The sequence below is a fragment of the Ursus arctos genome, unplaced genomic scaffold, assembly GCF_023065955.2.
Source record: "Ursus arctos isolate Adak ecotype North America unplaced genomic scaffold, UrsArc2.0 scaffold_40, whole genome shotgun sequence".
Classification (NCBI taxonomy): domain Eukaryota; kingdom Metazoa; phylum Chordata; class Mammalia; order Carnivora; family Ursidae; genus Ursus; species Ursus arctos.
Window position 1 is genome coordinate 1,319,501 of NW_026623057.1, and position 24,180 is coordinate 1,343,680.

General features: G+C 53.8%; 1 long non-coding RNA gene across 1 annotated transcript; it reads right to left on the reverse strand.

The window, feature by feature from the left end:
- Positions 1-7,523: 7,523 nt before the first annotated feature.
- On the reverse strand, positions 7,524-23,453 carry LOC130542699 (uncharacterized). The gene is made up of 3 exons (XR_008957414.1): positions 23,378-23,453; positions 8,641-8,805; positions 7,524-7,574 (listed from the first exon to the last, which is right to left on the reverse strand). It is a non-coding gene; the product is annotated as an uncharacterized LOC130542699 (long non-coding RNA).
- Between the last annotated feature and the right edge of the window lie 727 nt (positions 23,454-24,180).

The following is a 24,180-nucleotide window of genomic DNA, read 5'->3' on the forward strand; positions in this document are numbered from 1 at the left end:
AAGGAAAGACACAACACTATACATGGCTGCCATTTGGGACTCCAGAAAGCACTCTGAGATGGAGAAACCTCAGGGAACACCTGACCCAAGCCCAGACGAAACCAATTCCAGCAGATTCCTGGCCCCTAAACACTGTGCCGACAGTCTCCCCAACCCACTCTCCTCAGCCCCGATAGGGTCGCAGAGCCAGCCGATTGAGATTTCCATCCTCCTAGGGCCTGACATTAACGTTAGGTTGGGTTCTCAGGGCTTCACTCCTAGAGACACAGCACAAAGATATAGGTATTGGGGAAGCCTGAGCCCGATTGGGGCCAAAGCATGCCACACAGAAAGAAAGAGTGCCATCTGGGACTCTAGAGGCTATTAGGAGCAGGAGAAATCTGCATATCCCACACAGTCAATCCCGTCCAGCTCCCGCATTCAGGAGACCCTTGGATGAAAACCCTGAGCCTTCCTTTCTCCACAACCCACCTACTCAAATCAGGACACGGCAATGCTGAGTTCAAAACCAAGATATGGTCTTTCCCATGCTCCTGAGCCCTAAGCCAAATGCTCCGTTGGGTTCCCAGAGACCATTCCAGGAGCCAAGCACCAAACACACAGGGACTGGGGAAACCTGAGCCACATTGGTGAATCAGCATGCCACAGAGAGGGAAACCGTACCATTTGGACCTGCAGAGGAAGAGAAATAAGAATGCCTACCTGATCCAATCCCAGCGAGACACCACTTCCACAGACCCCCTGTGGGCAACTCCTGTGTCTGACATTCAACCCAAAGCACACCCTCCTCTTAGGCCCCTAGAATCTCACATCGGATGGCTCATCTGAACAGCCATACACCTAGACCCGTGCCCTTACTACACGTTGAGTAGTGTGAGGTCCATTCCGAGACATCTAGCTCCAAGGACCAGGGAATGGGGACTGCTGAGCAATATCAGGACACAAAGCCTGCCACACAGAAGGAAAGGTTGTCATCTGGGACTCCAGATAGCACTCTGAGAAGGAGAAAGCTCAGGGAACACCTGACCAAAGCAAAGAGAAAATCACTTCCAGTGGATTCCTGACCCCTAAACACTGTGCCGACAGTCTCTCCAGCCCACTCTCCTGAGCCTCAACAGGGTGACAGAGCCAGTCGATTGGGCTTTGCAGCCTCCTAGGGCGTGACACTCACCATAGTTTGGGTACTCAGGGGTCCACTCCTAGCGAGATGGCACAAAGATATAGGGATTTGGGAAACCTGAGCCCTATCTGAGGCCTCAGCATGCCACACAGAAAGAAAACGTACCATCTGGGATGCAGAGGTATTCGGGGGCTGAAAAATCTGCATATCCCACTGAATCAATTCTAGCTGGCTCCCGCATTCAGGGTCCCCTTGGACCAAAACCCTGAGCCTTCCCTTCTCCACAACCCACCTACTCAAATCAGGACACAGCAATGGTGAGCTCAAAACCAGGAGATGGTCCCTCCCAGGCTCCTGAGCCCTAAGCCAAATGTTCCGTTGGCTTCCAAGAGGTCTTTCCAGGAGGCAAACACACAGCGACTGGGGAAACCTGAGTCATACCTGCAAATCAGCATGCCATGCAGATGGAAACTGTGCCATTTGGACCCGCAGAAGGAATGCAGAGCAGAAGTTATGAATTCCCAGCTGTTCCAAACCCAACGAACCCCACATTCAAAGCCCCCCTGCCTGCAACTGCTGTGTTTCAGATGCAACCCAAATCACGCCCTACTCTTGGCCCCTGGAAGGTCGCATCTGCTGGCTGATCTTTAGGGCCATGCCCCTAGATCCACACCTTAATTCTAGTTTGGGGTCTGTTAGGTTTATTCCCATACGCCTGACTCCAAAGCTCAGGGATCAGGTACCACTGAGCAATGTTAGGCAGTAGCCTGCCACACAGAACGAAAATATGCCATTTGGGACTCCAGAAAGTTTTGCGAGAAGAAACCTAAGTGAACACCTGACCTAAGCCCAGCGAATCTCCACTTTCAGCGGAACTCTAGGCCCTCATCCGTGACACTGGCACTCTCCTCAGCCCCCAGGTCAGTTTGTTTAGAGCCGGTCAATCGGGCTTTCCATCCTCCCCTCCATGACAATAATCAAAGGTTGGATTCTGAGTAGTCCACTCCCAGAGGTCTGCCTCCAAAGATACGGAGATGAAGAAGCCTGAGTCATACCTAAGGCCTCAGTATGCCACCCAAAGCGAAACCGTTTTATTTGGGACTCCAGAAAGGAGGTCGAGGGGGAGAAATCCTAATTACTTCTGTACTTGATTCCCTCGATCCCCTGCATTCACTGGCTCATGGGCACAAACCCACTGCTTCACACTCACCCCAACCCATGCCATCAATCCCCGCCCCCACCGTGGATATTCTGGACACATCCACCCTATTGGAACTCTCATTCTCCTATGCCTTACCCCTAACCCTAGATTTGGTGTGAGAGGTCCATTCTGAAAAGGCTGGAGTGGGAGACATGGATCCTGAGGGCAGACCTGTGGCCCCCCTCCAAGGCCGGGCATCATCCTTGCCTCACAGGGGATCCATGAAAGTGTTCTATCAGATGACTGATGGGGCTCCCTCCTGAAGAACTCAGACACAGAAAGACAATTACAGATGCTCACATGTACATACAACATGGGGAAAGAAATTACTGAACGCATAGATACGGAGAATAGATTTGTGGGTGCCTGATTCAGAGGAGGATGGGAAGGGTGAAGGTGGTCAAAGATACAGGTTTGTGTGTTAAAATCCAACAGCCATGGAATGTTCTGTGCAGCATGGAGACTAAAGTGAACCCCGCAGGATGGGGTACAGGTTCCCCAGCTCTTTGAAAGTACAGTACTCCTAGGAAACCTTTCAGAGCAGAAAGGGTATAAAGAAGGAATGATCATTAATTAATATGGAAAAATTAGTGACCATGCTCAGACTCCTAAATTTACTTATTGTTGGCATTTCTCAGGACCCAGGACACAATTCCTAATGGATGCCGAAAATAAATGGAGAGAAAGCACAGCAGATGCTCACAAACAGAATTCAAAGCGCTGGTGGCTGGACATGGAGAGCGGTTTACAGGAAGGAGCTGGTTACGGTGCACGCTGCATCTGTCGTGCTTCTCCCCAAACAGATGCTGAATGCAAAGCTCACCGTTCAACTCTTTTCATAAGGAACATCCTCTTCAGGTTTCTTCCCATTAGTGAAACCAGGTGATAACGGAGATCTTTCCAAAAAGCCAAGTGTCTTCCCATGAACTTTTAAAAAATGGGGAATACTTATACTTCACCGTTGCTGAGGGAGGAGATGTGAAAGCTTCTCCTGGAAACAAACCTCAGCAGATCCACCCAGAAAGGCACCTTCCTCAGCATGCCGAACGCGGACTACCTCCTACCCCCAGATACCTTCTCCTTCCCCTCGCTCAGGACAACCCACAACAGCTGGGAGTTACCCCAGTTCCTCCTTTCTCCCATCCTCAATATCTAAGCTGTCGGCAAATTCTGTGAGCTCCATCTTCAAGACGTACCCACCGTAGGACTCACCGCTCCTTTCAAGGCCGCCTGTCTGGACCACACTGGAGCCCATCTCTTGCCTGAGTTCCTGGAAAAGAGTCATCATTGACCTCCCTTGCCCAACCTCAACCCTCTGTCATCTGTTCTCAACCCTGCAGCCAGGATGACCCAGTGAAACAGGGTCCCATGGGGTCACAGCCCTGCTATGGCTTTCTGTCACACTCTGTCACCTTGATGATGCAAGTCCTAAGCTATCGCCTGTGGTCACAGGGCCATCTTGTAGCTCATGGATGCACCTGGTATGCTCCTTCCCTGGGGCCTTTCCACATGCTTTCCATTCTGTTTAGAATGCTCTTCATGTGATATCACTGACCTTCCCTAGATCTTGACTTAAGCATCACCCTCCTGGTGAAGTACCACCTGACCCCTATGTGAATACCAAACACCACCCCCACCTTCCCTTCAGCACCCCAGTCCTGTCTCCTCCTTTATATTTCCATAGCACTTATTATAATCTCCAGTTCATCTTGGCAGGGAAGAAACTGAGGCATCAACTGATGGCTTCATCACCTACTGCTCCCAATTTCCTGGTCCAAAGTCCAGGGGAAAAGGTGCCCCAGGACTCTTACACAGCCAGGATGCCCGGGACGAGGGGGTCCATCCACCTCCTGCACCCTGAACACCATCAGGTAAGGGAGCCATATGAGGAATTCACCTGTACACGAAACCTGAAACCAGAAACCTTCCTCGATGACAGGTGAGCACACACATTTACTCCTCTTCCCTGAGGTGCTCATCCAAGAAACCTGAGCAGAGATGCTGCCCAGAGCCCAAATATCCCTCTGGCCAAAATCCTGGGAAACAGACATCTGATCTCAGCACCCTGCCAGGCTTGGATCAGCTCAGTGAGTCCTAAGACCCAGAGACTTCTTTCCACTCCAGCTCAATCCTTCTCACAGAGAAGCAAACTCCAGCCTCACAAACATGCTCATCATTAGCTCTGGAATTCCCTGGGTTGTGTCTACACTGGCCCACACAGTGGTCCCATGCAGAACACTCCACAAATGTCCTAGGTTTACAAGCCACTTTCAAGCTGCCCTTAGAAAGGCAGAAACTGGCCCAATTAGGCAGACCAGCCAAGTGATTTGATGTGCTGCAAACTCGGACAACATCCTCCCTGAACACCAATGCTTCCGAGTCCAAGTGTCCAAACTTCGCTCACTGGGCACTGAGAACCATGTAAGCATGAACACTGCTCTTTCGATTCACTGACCTCCCAGGCCTTCCAATCAGAACCAAGCTCCAGTCACCACTCTATTTTCCCTTCAGAGAGAGAGGTCAAATGATGGAATAAAACACTCCCTGTGTACAGCACACTTTTATCCACATAGAATTCCTTGGTCTTTCTCATTCGGGCAGCCCTACAAGACCCACACTAATGAGAGATACCACAAGTTCAATCATCACGTATATATTTGACCTTGTGTTCTTTCTTTTGATAATTTTATTTCAAAGTCAATGTCTCTCTTGCTTCTTAAAATAATAATAATTAATAATTAATAATCATGATAATGATGATGATGATATGGTCACCTAAGGATTTGGATCTCCATTGCCAGATGGCATGGCTCTTGTCCAGATAAGGATGAAGACAAAACCTCAGCCCATAAAGCAAAGCCCACAACCTCAGGGATCCCGACACACCTCATGGGTGAAGAGTTCCGATGCTACATGGACTTGTCTGAGTCCAAACGATACAGGCAAACTCCAGCATTCATTCTGTTTTCTTCATTAATTCCCCAGCTCAAGTCGCAAGTGACTCACCGGGTCAAGCTTCCAGAGCCCTGGATGGGTCTCCAGGTAAGCACCCCCACCCCGGGGGGACATGAACACCAACAAAGGATTCTTTTAATATTTCACAAGACTGTTTTCCCATTCTTTAATTAAACTGGGAAATAAAAACGCACAGATAGCCCCTTCTACTAGCCGGTCCGATTCACTTCACTGGTCGATATAAGAGCAGGAAATAAAAGAGTTACGGATTTTCTGAGGACCCATCATGTCCATCACTTCAGGTTTGAAACTTCACACACATGCAAGGAAAGAAGCTCCAGCAAACATCTCGGCCTGGCAACTCTGACTGCCTGAATTGGAGTGACAGGGACAAACGATGATTCTGTGTGTGCTGGCTGAGGCTGGTGGCCCTGAAGAAGGGACTCGGCCAGCTCTCCACCTGTGCCTCAACTGTCCTCAGCCAGGAACCAGCTCACAGCCCTCACCTGTCACAACGTTCACATGGGAGACCACAGCCACCCCAGGAGCGCGCCCTGCCCATACCCTGCTGCAGAATGCACTCAGCTCTCCTCTGGGACCCGTCACCTCTACCCAGACCTGGAACCCCCATCTGCTGCAAAGCTCCAGGATTCCCCCTCCTTTCCCAAAATTACACTGGCCCAAGGCTTTCCTGAGAAAGGGAGAAGGCTACCTAATGAATGGTTCACACCTTCTTTCCCTTTCTTTCATATTTATCTCCACTTACCTTCCTACCTGTGCAAACTGTTAAGTGATGTATGCATGGAACATGAACGTGTTCTGAGATCGCAATCTTTCATTGCAGCCTTCTCAGGCCTCCTTATGCAATAAAATACCATATCCCTAGGACAGGGAGTTTTAAAATTATTATTTACAGAATAATAGAGCCCAAATCACCTCGTTTTTAGTTGCTCTTCAATAGGCAGAACAGTTTCTGTGTAAAGACTTTCCACAGATATGACCTTCCATCAATTTCTTTATATTCTTTTTTAAATTTTTTTTATTATGTTATGTTAGTCACCATACACTACATCCTTAGTTTTTGATGTAGTGTTCCATGATTCATTGTTTGCATACAACACCCAGGGCTCCATGCAATATGTGCCCTCCTTAATACCCATCACCGGCCTATCCCAACCCCCCACCAAACCCCTCTGAAGCCCTCAGTTTGTTTCCCAGAGTCCATAGTCTGTCGTGGTTCATTCCCCCTTCTGTTTACCCCACCCTTCATTCTTCCCTTCCTTCTCCTACTGAGCTCCCTGCTATTTCTCCTGTTCCATAAATGAGTGAATCCGTATCAAAATTGCCTTTCTCTGCTTGACTTATTTCACCTTCCAGCAATCTCATAAGGAGGAAACAGAAACTCTGTGGGATAACCTGACTCACCCAGCGTCAAGCAAGTAGTTCCAGAACTCAGCCCAGGGCTCCCGTCACCAGGCCCCTTGAAGCCACCAGCATGACTCTATCCAAAGGAATCCCAAAGACTCTCCTTCTGACTGCACCACCAAAGAAATGACAGAGAGAATATGGCACCTCAAAATATTGAGTTCATACATCTAGTAAAGCTAGATAGTCAAGCTTAACTTTTAAACAGGAAAAGGCTGCTTTGAATAATTTTGAATTTTCCCTCGACCCTCATTGTAATTCTTGGGATGAAAAGACTAATCAGTAATGAAACATCACCTTTGACAAATGACAAGACATCATCCATATCTGTATCTGACGACAAAAAGCCATCTGACCCTAAATGGTGGCCACTCACCCATATCGTAGGCCCAACTGAATAAACACTGTTAGATGTATATCTTAAAAATACACAAAGAGTAAATCTAACCTTCCCTTTCTAATGAAAGAGTGTTTCTAGGAAACAGCTGTTCAAAATAAGCAGGCAATGAACAGAGAAAATGGGATCCCCTGCAAAGTGCTACAAGCTCAGAAACTAAGTACCTCCTTCACCAAATTCAGAACACTGACAACTATTACTTAAGTTTTACTTCATGGCTCAACTAGAGAAAAGAGAAAAGCCCAGGAGATAGTGGGTTAATGAGAGGTGTTACCTCCAGTCCTGACGTGGATATGACATTTCTCCAAATGGACCTGCCGCTTTGTCTGAATGCTGGCGTCCTGTGTCAAGCTGCCTCACTGACTCAGATGCAGACGTTCAAAACCTCGGGTCTCATGGAGCCAGAGAAGAGAAGTGTTGTTAGGTGGGGAGAAGGCGGCTCCTCGGACCTAAAGCCAGCATGCCTGCTGCAGTTTCTGGGAGAAGGGGAAACACAGACTTGTCTTTTAGTAGTAATTATCTTCCAGCCCATTGCCACCATTCCCAGGGAACAGGCAGCACAATGCTGAAGTTGGGTAACGGCTCTGGGGTTTCCTAGTGCCACACATGTGCCTGAAGGAACAGGGAACACCCTGCTGAACTTGGGGAACTGCTCAAGGTCCATTACCTGCACTGTGTCGGGGTACAGGGGCACCGCACTGAAGTTGGGGACCGTGCGGTCCTTACTCTCGCTCTTGCTGGGGAACAAGTGAAACCCTGGAATGTCTGCGACCAATACCACAAAAGCTCTGCTGAGCAGGTGCCCTGGAGTCCATGGGTTTGCTATGTAAGGCCAGTTGACAGAGAGTAGGCAGAAGAGACTATCAAGGGAAAAAGAAAACTCAACTGAGTCTCCAAATGAACTCCCTCCACATGCCCTTCCAGAACCCCACCTCTCACCCGGGGTGCCCCTACTCCCAGACCATGCCCCACACAGGCACACAGCATGCATTCACTCAGCCAGGAACTCCACACGTTGAATCTCTCAGAGCTCCCCTTCCCTGGTTCCCAGTCTGCATCCTAGGTCTGCTCTGGGTTTGCCCACAGAGACGTAGCTCCACCCCCATGGGGTGATTGGTTTGGGAGTGTGCGGTTTCCAGCCCCTTGAATGCGGGGCAACCAGCCCCATGACTCACAACTCTGCGAGTGCAAGGGGTCCAAGACCTGCCTCCTTGGCTCAATGCCCAGCGCAGGCATGACTGTGATCACGGGCAGGGCCCCAAGCGCGCGCGCGCGCACACACACACACACACACACACACACACACACACACTGCCCCTTCGCGGACCCCTCTAGCTGCAGAACACCCTCAGAGCCCTGCCCCTTCCCTTCTGCACCAACCCTTCCTACAGGTGTGTGCCTGGATTCTGGCTAGGTCAGCTGCTCTCAGACTGTTCCAGCTTTGGGCTTTAGGAAATGGCAATGCTTTCATGCATGTCCAAGGCAATTTTAAGCCCCAAAAGGAATGCTCCAAGCGGGAATAGCTTTGCCTTCTTGTCTCACCCATGGAGTGGATAGTGCTTCTCAGACCTTCAAAGCATCCTTCTAGGATGAGCCCATTTGTGCTGGAATCTATATACACATGCTTGGTTCTGCAGGGTAGGGGCCAGGAGGAACAGCCGGCCTTCTGTGCTGTCACGGTTGTGAACCAGGAACATTTATTTTTCACTTGAAAAGAAAACATAGTGTTATTGTCAACACTAAAGGAAGGAACATTTTAAAACATTTTAGAGAGAAATGAAGAGAGTTTTATTCAAACCCAAGTCAGGTCAGATGCCTGGGAGACACAGTCTTCACAAAGAAGAGAGTGCTCCAGGGAAGGAACATTTAGGGCAGGGTTATATATTTGTTCTGTTTTGTGTTAGGTACAGTTACCCATCACGATGAGGCAGAAGATTCCAGAAAGTGACAGACTTTTCTTATCTTTTCAGTATGTACAAGTCGGTATGACTTTAATCTTACGGGGGACAGAGAGGTTCTTTTGTGTTCTCACCTTGATGTTGGCAAGGGCATTTTTTTGTTCTCTTTTTTCTTTTTGAAACAGATGGACAATATGTGCTGGGGGCAGAAATAGGGCCCATGCTTTGAGGGTTTGCCTGGTCATTTTGAGCTGGGTGAAATGATAAAGGAGGGTTTCCCTAGGAGGTCAAGATCAGGGTCCACAGATGGTATGAGATAAAAATTACTCTTAACCTTATCACCACTACCAAATGGAGGAGCCTGAGATGAAAGCACCTTTCCCATAGCTCAGGGACATCAAAAGGACCCCTACAGAAGGTTACCTGCTCCATGGTCAACACAGGTAACAGAGGCATTCATGGTCTCTGGACTCCTCCCTTGTCCTGCCCAAATCTCTGAAGCATAGAGATCATTTACAGTCAGAATTTTAGACATCTTAGAGATGTCTGGCACCATTCCCTTGGACTACAGAATACAACAGAATAGCTCACTGTCACAATACGAAAGTGCCCCTGGATACACTAAGTTCTTTCTCCGCAACTTTTGCCTCATGGAAATCGTAATCCTAACATAGAAACACTGCGATAGTTGGGAAGTAAATAATCAGAGGTAAGGGAATATTTTAGCAATCTTTAGAGGCATTGTCTCACTCTGTAGAAGAGGCTGAGTGTTTTCAAATAGTCTTTCCGACCTTTCCACCAAGAGCTTCCATCAATTAAAAAAGGATAGTTCTTTCAGGCACTTTAATATCAGAAAAATAGTATAGTATCTCTATTCTAAGGGATCTTTAAGTCTCTTACTCAAAGGTCCTCCACTGAGATAATTATCTTCATGGTCATGATGGGCAGAGGTGAAAAGGCAGCCGAATTCGTTCCATTTGGCCACACAACAAGAAAATCCTAATACTTCCTAGGTTTCCAGATCAACAAGACCAGAGGTAAGAGCGAAATGGTACCCTGTATGGAAGAACAAGGGTTTTGGAGTCAGTTTGGAGATCCCACTTAGGTTTCTGACACTAAAATCCTCTGTAATTCATATAATCTCTGAGCCCTTGTCTATCCATCTAGGAAATGGGACTCATTCTGTATACACCCTAGTTGAGAAGTTTAAGAGGGAGAATGCTACACAGAGCCACTATGCAATCTCCCAAGAGCAGGTGCTCAGGAGCCATAATTACCATTGGGTCTATTTCTTTTCCAGAGAAAAGAACACATGGTGAAACCGTTTTTTGAAAAGATGACTCACAAGATGATTTTTAAACCTTAAGGAAGGTCAAGAAGCTGCTATTGTGTTGTAATTCTCTCAGAAATCATGTTGATAGACTGGTGGGGACAATAGCACCATCATCACTAGGAGAGGGGAGCTCCCATCTCCATATGGCTATGTTGACTCCCTTAACTCAATGCCACCAAGAAGGAAAGCTGGAGGGAGGTGGTGGTGGGCCCAGGCCAAGGCTGCCAGGTGTGGCTGGCACATGCAGAACTCTGATAGGAGGCTTAACTCCTGTCTACGTTAGGATAGTCAGTGTTCTTCAGAGACAAAGGGCCATTGTGTGTGAGCCCTGATGTAGAAAAGGTGGCAAATATCCACTGCGATCCCCTCTCTGACCCTTAAGATAAGCAGCAAAGTTACATTGAATTTTTAAACATAGAGGGACTGCCTGGTCTTCTTTTGATGAGGACTAGGGCTCTATTCCTTGGAGGCCTAAGAATAGAATCTAGTTATTTTCAGTATTTTAAAATGTAGACATGATTCATGGTCCAACATATCATCTGTTTGGGTAAATAGTCTATGACCGCTGGAAAATAATGTATTCTGCACTTATTATCGAATGTTCCATAGACGTCAATTAGGTCACATTTGTGACCGAGTTTTGTCTGCTCTATCAAATATTAAGAAAGTCATATTAAAATTTCCAAACAAAATTTCCAAAGAAAAGGAGGAAAGCCATTAGAAAAGGTTGTGTGAACACGAAAAGAAAGTGCCATCAGTCAGTTCAGAGAACCAAGTTTGGGTAGAGAGACGGCAACGTTGATCAGTGAAGAGAGCAGGGTTTCCCATTACATGTGTTGAACCTTAAGGGAACTGCCATAGATGTGAAAGAGCACCATCTAGAGACAACATTCCAAATCATATCTACGTTCAGGAGGATGGATGTATGTTCCAAAGGTGTGTATGAAAACGTAAGGAACATGCTGTATGCTCAGGTAAGGACACCCTTGGGAAAAGATCTTCCAATTCACATCTTCTGTAATGAAGAAGAAGTACTTGCAGAAGTGCAAGTGAAAGCAGAAGGAGAGGTCCTATCTAAGTAGTTGTGAGAACCAACTCAGTGTTGATAGAAGGCAACATCAAACCAACATCAGGACCGATGAACACACCCAAGTTTTCCAAAAAGTGTGATGAACCTTAAGGAAAGGGCAATTTTCACAAATCTCAGTCAGAACACCGAATAGACACCATTGTCCAAGTCAAGTCTTCTCTTAGGAAGGTGGCAAGTTTTTCAAAAGTGTCCATGAATGCATAAGTAAGGTGTCACCTGCTTTACGCTAGGAGAGAACACTCTATATAAAAGCATCTTGCACCTCACATCTGGTGTCATGGATTGGGAGCATTGTGCAAAATGGGGTCTGCAAGCATCAAGATAATGCCCTTCGTTTAACTACTTAAGAACACTACACAGAAAGCATCTCTCAACTCACATCTGTCATGAGGAGGAAAGCCGTTTGAAAAGGTTTTGTGAAAAGGAAAAGAAAGTGCCATTATTTAATTCAGCGAACCAAGTTTGTGCAGAGAGACAGCAACATCGATTAGTGAAGGCACCAGTGTTTCCCAGTATGTGTGTTGAACATTAATTAAACTGCCATAGACGTAACTCTCAGTAGGAAGAGGGTATGGAAAGGGTCCTCCGAATCCTAACGTCTGTCACGATGATGGATGCATGTTTCCGAGTGGGAATGAAAGCATAAGGAAAGGGCCATTAACCAGTCTTTAAGAAAGAACAATGTGGCAGGATACAAAATCAATGCTCAGAAATCAGTTGCATTTCTATAAACAAATAATGCGACTGAAGAAAGAGAAATTAGGGAATCCATCCCATTTGCAAGAGCACCAAAAACCATACGTTACCTTTGCATTAAGTCAACCGAGACTTAAAGGATCTGTATTCTAAAACTACAAATCACTCTTGAAAGACATTGAGGAAGACAAGATGGAATAATATTCCATGCTCATGGATCAGAAGAACTAACATAGTTAAAATGTCCATGCTATCCAGAGCAATCTAGCTATCCTGATCAAAATACCGATGACATTTTTCAAAGAACTGGAACAAATAGTCCTTAAATTTGTATGGAACCAGAAAAGGCCCCAAATCTCCAAGGAACTGTTGATAAGGAAAAACAAAGCTGAGGGCATCATAATGCCGGATTTCGAGCTGTACTACAAAGCTGTAATCACAAAGACAGCATGTACAAGAACAGACACATAGACCTATGGAACAGAATAGAGAACCCAGAAATGGACCTTCAGCTCTTTGGGCAACTAATCTTTGATAAAGCAGGAAAAAACATCCGGTGGAAAAAGAGTCTCTTCAATAAATGGTGCTGGGAAAATTGGACAACTACATGCAAAAGAATGAAACATGACCACTCACTCACACCATACACAAAAATAAACTCCAAATGGATGAAAGACCTCGAAGTGAGACAGGAATCCATCAAAATCCTAGAGGAGAACATAGGCAGCAACCTATACAAGATCGGCCAAAGTAAACTTTTTCATGACACATATCCAAAGGCAAGAGAGACAGAAGATAAAACGAATTTGTGGGGCTTCATCAAGACAAAAAGCTTCTGCACTGCCAAGGAAACAGTAAAAAAAACTAAGCACCAGCCCACGGAATGGGAGAATTTATTTGTAAATGACACTATAGATAAAAGACTGGTATTCAAGATCTACAAAGAACTCCTCAAACTCAATACACAAGAAAAAAATAAGCAAATTATAATATGGGCAGAAAATGTGAACAGACACTTTTCCAATGAAGATGTACAAATGGCTAACACATGAAAAAATGTTCAAAATCATTAGCCATCAGGGAAATTCAAATCAAAACCACACTGAGATAATACCTTATGCCAGTTAGAATGGCAAAAATTGACAAGGCAAGAAACAACAATTGTTGGAGAGGATGTGGAGAAAGGGGATCCCTCCCACACTGTTGGTGGGAATGCAAGTTGGTATAGCCACTCTGGAAAACAGTGTGGAGGTCCCTTATAAAGTTAAAAAGTGAGCTACCCTATGATCCAGCCATTGCACTACTGGGTATTTACCTCAAAGATACAGACGTGGTGAAGAGAAGGGCCATATGCACCCCAATGTTCATAGCAGCAATGTCCACAATATCGTGGAAGGAACCGACATGCCCTTCAAGAGATGACTGGAGTAAGAAGTTGTGGTCCATATATACAATGGCATATTACTCAGGTAACAGAAAGAACGAGTTCTCAACATTTGCTGCAACATGGACGGCACTGGAGGAGATAATGCTAAGTGAAATAAGTCAAGCAGAGAAAGACAATTATCATATGATTTCTCTCATCTATGGAACATAAGACCTCGGAAGATCGGTAGGGGAAGAAAGGGATAAAGAAAGGGGGGTAATCAGAAGGGGGAATGAAGCATGAGAGACCATGGACTCTGAGAAACAAACTGAGGGCTTCAGAGAGGATTGCGGTGGGGGATTGGGATAGACTGGCGATGGGTAGTAAGGAGGGCATGTATTGCATGGTGCCTTGGGTGTCATACGCAACTAATGAATCATCGAACTTTACATTGGAAACCCGGGATGTACTGTATGGTGACTAACATAATATTAAAAAAAAACTTAAAAAAAAAATTGTATCAAAGCCATCTTTCAACTCACGTCTACGTGAGTGCCGGACTCAGCCTGCCTCCCCACCGACATCCGGCCCGCTGGTGCGTCGCTGGTCATTCAGGGTGGGAGAACGGGCAGAGCCCTCAAGACTCCGGTGAATTTTGAAGGCCATCTGCGCCAAAACACTGGGGCCCACGCTGGAGCTTGCCAGCACCCTCACCTCGGCCCGCCCCTCCGCTCTGCGCTCTCCGCACAGCTGGCGGATCGGGCCTGCCAGCCTCCTGGGGGCTAACTCTAACCCTAGGTCGGCCCCAGAGGGGCCCCTCCGAAGGGGCCTGCTGCCACAACGCCAGGGATTGGGGACCCCCAAGCCACAGCACCGGACTCACCCTGCCGCACCGCTGGCACACGAGCCGCTAGGGGTACCGCCGTTCATTCAGGGCGGGAGAACGGGCAAGGCTCACCATGCCCACAGCGACTTTCAAAGGCCCCCGGCACCAAAACGCTGGGGCCCACGCTCCGGTTTGCCAGCGCGTTCACCTGGGCCTGTGCTCCACTCGGCGCACAGCCGGCGGTTCGGGCCTGCCAGCCTCCTGGGGGCTAACCCTGACCCTAGGTTGGCCCCCGAGAGGCCCCTCCCAAGGGGCCTGGCACCACAATGCCAGGGATTGGGGACCCCAGAGCCCCAGCGCGGGACTCACCCTGCTGCCCCTCCGCCACCCAAGCCACTAGGGGCGCCGCCGGTCATTCAGGGCGGGAGAAAGGGCAGGGCCCTCCGAGCCGGCCCCGACCTTCGAAGGCACCCGCACAAACAAGCTTGGGCTATTGCTCAGGCTCGCCAGCGCCCTCACCTCGGCCCAACACTCCGGGAGCCGCACAGCCGCGGATCGGGCCTGCTGGCCTCCTGGAGGCTAACCCTAACCCTAGGCCGGCCCCAGAGGGACCCATCCCAAGGAGCCTGGCGCTGCAACGCTGGGGATTGGGGACCTCGAGCCTCACACCGGACTAACCCTGCCGCCGTGGCACCACCCGGGCCGCTAGGTGTGCCGCCGGTCATTCAGGGCGGGAGAAGAGGCAGGGCCCTCTGAGCCCCCAGTTAACTTTGAAGGCCCCCCGCGCCAAATCGCGGGGGCCCACGCTCCCGCTCACCAGCGCCTTTACTTCAGCCCATCCCTCCGCTCACCATCTAGCCGGCGTATCGGGCCTGCCGGCCTCCTGGGAGCTAACACTAACCCAAGATCGGCCCAAGAGGGGCCACTCCCAAGGGGTCTGGCGCGGGAATGCTGGGGATTGTGGACCTCTGAGCCACAGCGCCGGACTCACCCTGCCGCACTGCCGCCACCCGGGCCGCTAGGAGCACTGCTGGTCATTCAGGGCGGGAGAACGGGCAGGGCCCTAGGAGCCCCCAGCGACCTTCGGAGGACCCCCGCGCAAAAACGATGGGGCCCATGCTCCCGCTAACCTGCACCCTCACTTCGGCCCGCCCTCCGCTCGCTGCACAGCTGGTGAATCGGGGCTGCCGGCCTCCTGGGGGCTAACCCTAACCCTAGGTCGGCCACCGAGGGGCCCCTCCCAAAGAGACTGCCACCGAACGCCGGGGATTGGGGACCCCCGAGTCGCAATGCTGGACTCACCCTTGCGCCCCGCTGACACCCGGGCCACTAGGGCACCGCCGATCATTCAGGGCGGGAGAACAGGCAGGGCCCTCCCTGCCCCGGTAACCTTCGAAGGCCCCCAGCACCAAAAAGCTGGGACCCACTCTCCCGCTCGCCAGAGCCCTGATCTTCGACCGCGCCTCTGCTCGCCCCAGACGGCGGATCGTGCCTGCCGGCCTCCAGGGGCTAACCTTTACCCTAGGTCGGCCCCTGAGGGGCCCCTCCCAAGGGGCCTGGTGCTGCAACGCTGGGGATTGGGGACCCCCGAGCCCCAGCGCCGGACTCATCCTGCCGCCCCGCCGTCACCCGGGCCGCTAGGGGAGCTGCTGATCATTCATGGCGGGAGAACTGGCAAGGCCCTCCGAGGCCCGGCGACCTTCTAAGGCCCCCCGCCAAACGCTTGGGCCTACGCTTCCCTCGCCAGCGCCCTCACATCGGCTTGCCCCTCCGCTTGTGGAACAGCAGAGGGATCGGGCCTGCCAGCCTCCTGGGGGCTAAGCCTGACCCTAGGTCGGCCCCCAAGGGGCCCTTCCCAAGTGGCTTGGCGCCAAACACAGGGGATTGGGGACCCCTGAGCTGCAGCGCCGGACTCACCCTGCCGCCAAGCCGACACCGGGCCTGCTGGGGCGTCGCCGGTTATTCACGGTGGGAGATCCGGCAGGGCCCTCAAGACTCCGGCGTCTTTCGAATGCCATCCGCGCCAAAACGCTGGGGCCGATGCTCATGCTCGACAGCGCCCTCAACTCGGCCCGCCTCTCCGCTCACCGCACAGCCGGCGGATCGGGACTTCTGGCCTCCTGGGGGCTAACTCTAACCCTAGGTCGGCCCCAGAGGGTTCCCTCCAAGGGGCCTGGCGCCGCAACGCTGGGGATTGGGGATCCCCAAACCATAACGCCGGACTCACCCTGCTGCCCCGCTGCCACCCGGGCTGCTAGGGGCGCCGTCAGTCATTCAGGTCAGGAGAACGGGCAGGGCCCTCCGAGCCCCCAGTGACCTTCGAAGGCCCCCGGAGCCAAAACGCTGGGACCCACGCTCCTGCTCTCCAGCGACCTCACCTCGGCCCACCCCTCCACTCGCCACACAGCCGGTGGATTGAGCCTGCCGCCTCCTGGAGGGTAACCCTAACCCTAGGTTTTCCCCCCCGAGGGGCCCATCCTAGGGGCCTGGCGCCGCAACGCCTGGGATTGGGGATTCCGGAGCCACAGCGCCGGACTCACCATGCCGCCCCACCGCCACCTGGGCCCCTAGGGGCGCCGCCGGTCATTCAGGGCAGGAGAACGGGTAAGGCCCAACTAGGCCCTGGAGACCTTCCAAGGCCCCCTTTGCCAAAACGCTGGGTACTACGCTCCCGCTCGCCAGCGCTCTCACCTCAGCCCACCCCTCCGCTCGCTGCACAGCGGCAGATCGGGCCTGCTGGCTTCCTGGGTGCTAACACATACCCTAGGTCAGTCCCTGAGGGTCCACTCCCAAGGGGCGTGGCCCCGCAAGGCCCGGGATGGGGACCCCTGAGCCCCAGCAATGTACTCAACCTGCCGCTCCGCCACCACCCAGGCCACTTGGGGCGCCGCCGGTCATTCAGGGTGGGGGAACGGGCAGGGCCCTCCGAGCCCCCGGCGACGTTCGTAGGTCCCCCGCGCCAAAACGCTGAGGCCCACGCTCCTGCTCTCCAGCGCCCTCACCGCGGCCCGCCCCCCCCCCTAGCCGCACAGCCGGCGGATCCAGCCTGCCAGGCTCCTCGGGGATAACCCTAACCCTAGGTGGGCCCCAGAGTGGCCTCTCCCAAGAGGCCTGGTGCCACAACGCCAGGGATTGGGGACCCGCAAGCCGCAGCGCCGGGCTCACCCTGCCGCCCCGCCGCCACGCGGGCCGCTAGGGGCGCCGCCGGTCATTCAGGGCGGGATAACCGGTAGGGCCCTCTGAGCCCCTGGTGAAATACGAAGGCACCCCACGCCAAAATGCTGGATACCACGCTACGGTTCGACTGCGCCCTACCACGGTCCATCCCTCCGCTCACCGCACAGCCGGCGGATCGGGTCTGCCGGCCTCCTGGGGGCTAACCTAACCTTAGGACAGTCCCCGAGGGGCCCCTCCCAAAGGGCCTGGCGCTGCAACGCTGGGGATTGGGGACCCCCGAGCCCCAGTGCCGGACTGACCCTACCACCCCGCCGCCACCCGGGGCGCTAGGGGCGTCGCCGGTCCTTCATGGCGGGAGAACGGGCAGGGCCCTCCGAGGCCCCTGTGACCTTCGAAGGCCCCCCAAGCCAAAATGTTGGGGCCCACGCTCCCACTCGCCAGCGACCTCATCTTGGCTCACCCCTCCGTTCGCCGCAGAGCCGGTGGATTGAGCCTGCCGGCCTCCTGGGGGCTAACCCTAACCCTAGGTTGGTCCCCGAGGGGCCCCTCCCAAAGGGACTGCCGTGGAACGCCAGGGATTGGGGACCCCCGAGTTGCAGCGCTGGACTCACCCTTCCACCCCGCCAACACCGGGCCGCTAGGGCACCACCGATCATTCAGGGTGGGAGAACAGGCAGGGCCCTCCCTGCCCCGGTGACCTTCGAAGGCCCCCAGCGCCAAAACGCTGGGGCCCACTCTCCTGCTCGTCAGCTCCCTGATCTTCGACCGCGCCTCCGCTCGCCACAGACGGCAGATCGTGCCTGCCAGCCTCCAGGGGCTACCTTTTACCTTAGGTCAGCCCCGGAAGGGCCCCTCCCAAGGGGCCTGGAGCCGCAACGCCTGGCATTGGGGACCCCTGAGCCTCAGCGCCAGATTCACCCTGCTGCCCCGCCGCCACTCAGGCCGCTAGGGGCGCCTCCAGTCATTCAGGGCGGGAGGAGGGGCAGGGCCCTCCGAGCCCCCAGCGACATTTGAAGGCCTCCCACGCCAAAACGCTTGGGCCCACACTCCCTCTCGCCAGCGCCCTCACCTTGGCCCGCCCCTCCGCTTGCTGCACAGCCGGCAGATCAGGCCTGCCGACCTCCTGGGGGCTAACCCTAACCCTAGGTCGGCCCCCGAGGCGTCCCTCCCAAGGGACCTGGCGCCACAACGCCGGGGATTGGGGACGACCGAGCCCCAGCGTCGGACTCACCCTGCAGCCCCGCCGCCACTCAGGCCACTAGGGGTGCTGCCTTTCATTCAGGGCGGGAGAACAGGCAGGGCCCTCCGAGGCCCCGGTGATCTTCAAAGGCCCGTTGTGCCAAAACGCCAGGGTCCACGCTTTCGCTCGCCAGCGCCTTAACCTTGGCCCGCCCCTCCGCTCGCGGCCTAGCCGGAGTATTGGGCCTGATGGCCTCCTGAGAGCTAACTCTAACCCTTGGTCGGCCCCCGAGGGGCCCTTCCCAAGGGGCCTGGCACTGAACTCAGGGGATTGGGGACCCCCGAGCTGCAGCGCCGGAATCACCCTCCCGCCAAGCCCACACCGGGCCCGCTGGGGCGTCGCCGGTCATTCAGGGTTGGTAAACGGGCAGGGCCCTCGAGACTCTGGCGACTTTCGAAGGTCATCCGCACCAAAACGCTGGGTCCCAAGCTCGCGCTCACCAGCGCCCTCAACTCGGCCCGCCCCTCCGCTCACCGCAGAGTTGGTGGATCCGGCCTACCGGCCTCCTGGGGGTAACTCTAACCCTACGTTGGCCCCAGAGGGGCCCATCTGAAGGGGCCTGCCGCCGCAACGCCGGGGATTGGGAACCCCCAAGCCTCAGCACCGGAATTACCCTGCCGCCCCGCCACCACCCAGGCTGCTAGGGCTGCCTTCGTTCATTCAGGGTGGGAAAATGGGCAGGGCCCTCCGAGCCCTCGGTGACCTTCGATAGCAGCCGCGCTAAAACGCTGGGGCCCACGCTCCTGCTCGCCAGCGCCCTCACCTCGGCCCGCCCCTCCGCTCCCCGCACAGCAGCGGATCGGGCCTGCCAGCCTCCTGGGGGCTAACCCTAACCCTAGATCGGCCACGAGGGGCCCCTCCCAAGGGGCCTGGCGCCGCAACGCCGGGGATTGGGGACCACCGAGTCGCAACGCTGGACTCACTCTTATGCCCCGCCGACACCCGGGCCCCTAGGGTGCCGCTGATCATTCAGGGCGGGAGAATGGGCAGGGCGCTCTGAGCCCTCGGCGACTTTCGATAGCAGCCTGTGCCAAAACGCTGGGGCCCACGCTCCTGCTCGCCAGCGCCCTCACCTCGGCCCGCCCATCCGCTCGCCGCACAGCAGCGGATTGGGCCTGCCGGCCTTCTGGGGGCTAACCCTAACCCTAGGTCAGCCCCCGAGGGGCCCCTCCCAAAGGGCCTGCGCCACAAAGCCGGGGATTGGCGACCCCCGCGCCCCAGCACCAGACTCACCCTGCCGCCCTGCTGCCACCTGGGCCGCTAGGGGTGCCGCCAGTCATTCAGGGCGGAGGAACAGGTAGGGCCCTCCGAGACCCTGGCAAACTCTGAATGCCCAAGGCAAAATGCTTTGGGCCATGCTCCCACTCGCCAGTGCCCTCACCTTCTCCCGCCCCTCCGCTCACTGCACAGCTGGCGGATCGGGCCTGTCAGCCTCCTGGGGGCAATCCCTAACCCTAGTTCAGCCCCCGAGGGGCCCCTCTCAAGGGGACTGGCGCTGAACGCTGGGGATTGGGGACCCCCGAGCCTCAGCACCGAACTCACCCTGCTGCCCCGCTGGCACCCGAGCCGCTAGGGGTACCGCCATTCATTCAGGGTGGGAGAACGGGCAGGGCCCTCCGAGCCACCGTGACCTTCGAAGGCCCCCCACGCCAAAACGCTGAGACCCACGCTCCCATCGCCAGCGCCCTCACCTCAGCCCTTCCCACCGCTCACCGCAGAGCCGGCAGATCAGGCCTGCTGGCCTCCTGGAGTCTAACCCTAACCCTAACTCTAAACCTAAACCCTAAACCCTAACCTTAACCCTAACCCTAACCCCTAAACCTAACCCTACCCTCAAACCTACACCTTCCCCTAAACCTACCCATAACCCGTACCCTAACCCTAACCCGTACCCTAACCCTTACCCTAACCCTAACCTGTACCCTAACCCGTATTCTAACCCTAACACATACCCTATCCTGTACCCTAACCCTAACACGTACCCTAATCCGTACCCTAATCCTAACCCAAACCCATACCCTAACACTATCCCTAAACCGTACCCTAACTCGTACCCTAACCCTAAACCCTAAACCCTGAACCTAACCCGTACCCTAACCCTAACCCGTACACTAACCTGTAGCCTAACACTACCCGTATACTAACCCTAACCCTAAACCCTAACCAGTACCCTGCCTTAACACTAACCCGCATCCTATCCCGTACCTTAACCCTTACCCTAACCCGTACCCTATCCCTAACCCGGACCCTAACCCATACCCTAACCCGAACCCTAACCCTAACTAGTAACTTAACCTGTACCCTAACCCATACCCTAACCCTAAACCGTACCCTAAACCTAACCCGTTCCCTAAACCGTACCCTAACCCTAACCCTAACCTAAACCTAACCCGTATCCTAACCCATACCCTAAACCACACCCAAACCCAAACCCGTACCCTATCCCTAACACAAAACATAACCCTAACGATAACCCATACCCTAACCCTAACCCATACCCTAATCCATACCCTAACCCTAACCCGTACCCTAACCCTAATCCTAAACCGTAACCTAACCCGTACTGTAACCCTAACCCATACCCTAACCTTAACCCATATCCTAACCCTAACCTGCACCCTAAACTGTACCCTAACCCGTCCCTAAACAGTACCCTAACGCGTACCCTAACCTGTACCCTAACCCATACCCTAACCCGTACCCTAACCCGTACACTAAACCCAAACCCTAAACCCTAACCCGTACCCTAAACCCTAATCCGTACCCTAACCCATAACCCCTAACCTGTAACCCCTAAAGCCAACCCTAACCCGTAACCTCACCTTACCCTAACCCTAACCCCTACCCTCACCCGAACACTAACCGTAACCCGTACACTAACCCTAACCCATACCCTAATCCGTACCCTAACCCCGGGGATTGGGTACACCTGAGCCCCACCACGGGACTCAGCCTGCCACCTCTCAGGAAACCATGCCCCTTGGGGCGCCGCAGAGCATCCCGTGCAGGAGAACTAGTAGGGCCCCCCTGAGCCCCCAGCGATTATCGGCGGCCCCCTACACCCCAACTCTGAGGCCCACGCTCATCCCGCCCCGCGCCTTCCCTTCAGCCTGCCACCAAGCTCGTCGCAGAGCCTGCAGATCAGTCCTGCCCGGTTCCTGGGGCCTAGTCCTGACCCTAGGTCGGCTAGGGAGGGCCCCTCCCCCAGGGCCCGGTGCCGCAGCCCCGGGGACTGGGGACACCTGAGCCCCACTGCAGGACAAAGCCTGCCACCCCGCAGGAAACCGTGCCCCTTGGGAGGCTGTAGAGCATTCAGGGTGGGAGAACCGGGAGGGCCCCCAGAGCCCCCGGAGAACTTCAGCAATCCCTAAGCCCCAACCTTGATGCCCATGCTCACCCCACCCCGTACCCTCACCTCAACCCGTGGCAGAGCTCGCCACATAGCGGGCAGATCTGGCCTGCGGGGTTCCTGGGCCCCAACCCTAACCCTAGTTCATCTGTGGAGGGGCCCCTCCCCAGGAGCCTGGAGCCGCAGCCGCGGGGATTCGGGACACCTGAGCCCCACCGCAGGACTCAGTCTGCCACCCTGCAGGAAACCGTGCCCCTTGGGAGTCCATAGAGCATTCAGGGCGGGAGAACCAGGAGGGCCCCCCTGAGCCCCCAGCGAACTTTGGCGGCCTCCCGCACCCCAACCCTGAGGCCCACGCTCACCCTCCCCACACCCTCACCTCAGCCCGTGTAGCTCACCATACAGCCAGCAGATCGGGCCTGCGGGGCTCCTGGGGCCTAACCCTAACCCTAGGTCAGCCGCGGGTTTGGCGGCCTCCCCAGGAGCCTTACACCACAGCCCCGGGGAATTGGGATACCTGTGCCCCGCCTCAGGACTCAGCTTGCCAGTCCACAGGAAACCATGCCCCTTGGGGCACTACAGAGCATACAGGGCACGAGAACTTGGGGAGGCCCCCGGAGCCCGTCCCCACCTTTGGCAACCCCCATGCCCCAACCCTGAGGCCCATGCTCACCCTCCCCCATGGCCTCATCTCAGCCCTCCACGGAGCTCGCCGCACAGCTTGCTAGATTGGCCCTGCCGGGCCCCTGGACCCTAATCCTTACCCTAGTTTGGCCACAGAGGGGCCCCTCCCCAGGATCCTGGCGCCCAACTCCGGGGGATTGGGGACACCCAAGCCCCACCGTAGGACTCAGCCTGCAGCCCACAGGAAACTGTACCGTTTTGGGGCACAATAGAGCATTCAGGGCAAGAGAACTGGGACACCCCCTCAGAGCCCCTGCTGGTGAACCCCGACCTTTGTGAGCCCTTCCGGATCAAACCCCAAGGCTCACACTCACCCGCCCTTGTGCCCTCATCTCAGTCGGCCTGGGAGTTCTCTGAGCACTGGGCAGTTCGCACCTGCTGTCTCTTGAGGCCTAACCTAACCCTGGGTCTTCTGCTGAGGGTCCCCTCCCCGTTTGCCTGCCTCCAAGGTACCAGGCATTGGGCTCACCTCTGCACGACTAGAGGACTAGAGGAAACTGTCCATTTGGGGCTGCAGAAAGGATTCATAGCAGGAAAATCGGAGGGCCCCCCTCAGCCCATCCCAGGGAACCCCCACTTTCAGAGATCTCCCCGGATCCAATTAGTAGCTTCACACTGACCTTTAAACTTGCTCTCCATGGAGATCTTTTGAAATTCTCCACAATTCCAACCGATGGCATCATCCAGCTTCAGTGCTTACCCAGCTTTAGGTCTTGAGATGGATTAAAATGGGAAGTCATTTCACTGATGACTATGTACTGGTGACCAAAAGATACATGCATAAATGCTTCATATCACTTGGCTTCAGGGAAATGCAAATCTAAACCCCTATAGATGCCATATCACACGAGGCCGAATATCTAAAAATAAGAAGACATGAAACTATACATGTTGGAGAGGATGTGGAGAAACGGGAACCCTCTTACACCCCTGTGCGAATGCAGTCCGGTACAGCCACTCTGGAAAATGGTACGGAGTTTCCTCAAGACGTTATAAATAAAGCTACCCTATGTCCCAGCAATTGCACTACTGGGTATTTACCCCAAAGAGACAGAGGTAGTGAAGACGGGACACATGCACCCCAGTGTTCATAGCAGCAATATCCATAATAGACAAACTGTGGAAAGAGTGCAGATGACCATGGACAGATGAATGGATAAAGAAGATGTGGATCATATCTATAATGGAATATTACTCAGCCATCAGAAAGGATGAATACTTACCATCACACCGACCTGGGTGGAGCTGGAGGGTATTATGCTGAGTGGAATAAGCCAATGAAAGAAAGACAATGATCATATGCTTTCACTCCTATGTGGAATATCAGAAACAGGGAAGAAGACCATAGGGAGGGAAAATAGAAAGGGAAGTCATCAGAGGGAGAAAACCCATGATAGACTCTTAACTATCGCAACAAACTGAT